The sequence below is a fragment of the Belonocnema kinseyi genome, chromosome 2, assembly GCF_010883055.1.
Source record: "Belonocnema kinseyi isolate 2016_QV_RU_SX_M_011 chromosome 2, B_treatae_v1, whole genome shotgun sequence".
NCBI classification, from domain to species: Eukaryota; Metazoa; Arthropoda; class Insecta; order Hymenoptera; family Cynipidae; genus Belonocnema; species Belonocnema kinseyi.
Window position 1 is genome coordinate 157,964,262 of NC_046658.1, and position 2,509 is coordinate 157,966,770.

The window sequence follows — 2,509 nt, forward strand, 5'->3', positions numbered from 1 at the left end:
CCCATACAGGTAATAAGGGGAATCAATTTCACCGGCTGTCTGCAATCCAATCTCGAACAAACCCCAGCTCTCCAATTAAATTTTACAAGATCTGGGATATTATATTTTGTATGAAAGTGAAACACGAAATTAATAAAAAACATATTCGGCTGTTATTGACGCTAATTTAAAATAAAGTTACAAATTTCTATAAAGTTGCGAAGATAAAGCGATAAGAAAAATGAATAAAAAACATGAGAAAAATACTAAATCTTGACAAACAATTTGAAATAATGTCGAAGTTTGCTTATGTACCTCGTCGAGAGTATTAATAATTTCATTCGCATCGCGGCTTGTAGCAAGAGGAATGCCCACTGTTTCGCGTGCTTCTCCCTTTAAAGCTTCATTTAAGCGTGTTATGTTTTCTTGTTCTCTATATTCTCCGAGCAAAGTCGAATTCTCATAAGCTTTTTTAAAGCTAAGTCACTCCAAGGCATCCCCATGAAAAGCAGGCAGACTTTTGGCTGTTGTCAATCTATTGACTAAACGCGAGTTTCTTTCTCCCAATGACGAATTTTGCCAAGAATTAAACGTGCGCTCAAAAGCTTCAGCAAACCGCACTGCTGGATCTGATTGATTTGATTGGTTTACCGGCAACGCCGTGCTGTTCATCAGTGCAGTGGTTGTAAAATTCCTGCCTCCTCGCAGAGACGTTATGCATTGTGCGTTGTTGTTTAATTCACGTGGTCTCTCAGGTGATGGTTCTGCCAAACTTGATGGCTGTTGTCCGATATCGTTGGCACCTGGAGAAATTGGCACTCGACCTGGATCGTCAACAGCAGGGTTTGCTGTATTTGGCTATACATCACGCCCTCTCTTTGATCGGTTTTCACCACGTCCTTTACCTCTTCCACGTTTCGTCGGTGTTTGTGCACCTGCACTTTTAGATCGCTTGGGTGGCATTTTGCAACTCTCTCTTACACTCTAAACAAACCAAATTAATTAAAATTATGTCACACACACACACACACACACATACACACACACACACACTTTACTAATATCCCAGATTTTTTCCGTTGAAAATATTACTGGGTTTCGGTACCATTAGATTTTACAGGATCTGCGATATTATATTTTGTATGAAAGTGAAAACACAAAATTAATTAAAAAAACATATTTGGCTTTAATTCACAGCTAAATTAAAATAAAATTATAAATTGCTATAAAATTAAGAAGATAAACGATAAGAAAAATGAATACAAAACATGAGGAAAATGTCGAATGTTGCCAAAGAATTTGAAATAATGTCGAAGTTTGCTACGTACCTCGTCGAGGTATCAAAACGCAAAAGTTCCCGAGAACTCTCGTGTGAGCTCTTTTAGAGGCTCGCACCTCCTAATTTCTCCTCCTTCGATCACTCCCAATCTTTCATCACTCTCGCAGCGTTATCCTACAGCCTCACGGCTACAGCTACATATGTGTGTGTATGTTGTAAGTAGTACCGGGCCACTATGGACAGACTACCCCCTCCACTTTCCTTTTCCCCCTTCACCGCGCTATGGCGCCGAACCCCTCGCAGTGAAATGAAAATAAGAACATTTACAATAATATAAAATTTATTTATTCATACTTTGTATTGGAAAAATAGGTTACATATTTCTAGAATAAAGAAAGTGTGGTCAATTCCGACAATGAAGTTTGCGTACATGATGCAAGATCTGCACGCTTACAATATTTACCGCCACGTATGCGCTGTTTCGATACATGCAATGGAGAAACATAATGCAATATTGCCCACAAACATTCGAAGTCGCAGTTTGTAGTCTCTTTGTGTTCCACCTGTAGAAGGTACAATTTCCCCGTAAACGAAGAAGATGTTTAGGTATAAGAGGCGGTAACCCGTAGCTGTCAAAGTAGGTACCTCTTCCATCACAGCCAACGTATAGGGCGATCCAGTGAGTTCTAGGTTTTGATTGTTCATCAAAATTAGCTACAATTGCAGATGGTTTCGTCCAACGTTTAGGAATCTGATCTGCTGGAAATACGCCGACTGTCCGAGCTTTTGGAAGGGTAGTTTTTTTAATCAAGTCTACCGTATCCTTATCCGAATCTTCAGAATTGGCCGTAATGCTCTGTTCATAGGTCGTAGGTGATCTGAGCGTAGTAGTACTGTACCCTTGTATTTTATTATAGGATAATTAGAGTAGATTATCCTCTTGCTGTTTCTCTATCCAGTTCTTTAGTCTGAGAACGACGTTGTCAGTGCGACTGATTGAAACTTAAAGACAATTTACAGGGACATTTCTGGGGTTTATATAGAAAAGGCTTCTTTACAAAGTCACTTAATTTTACAAATCTGTTACAAATCACGTACTGTGACAAATGTATCACAAGTCACGTACTCTTAAAATGTAAATTTTAATTATTTCATTTCCATTGGGTTTCAGATTCCTCGATTTAAGAATATTTATGTCTTGTCTGCCGAGACTTCTGGTGAACGGCTGTTTGTTTTCTATTTCAGCTAGTC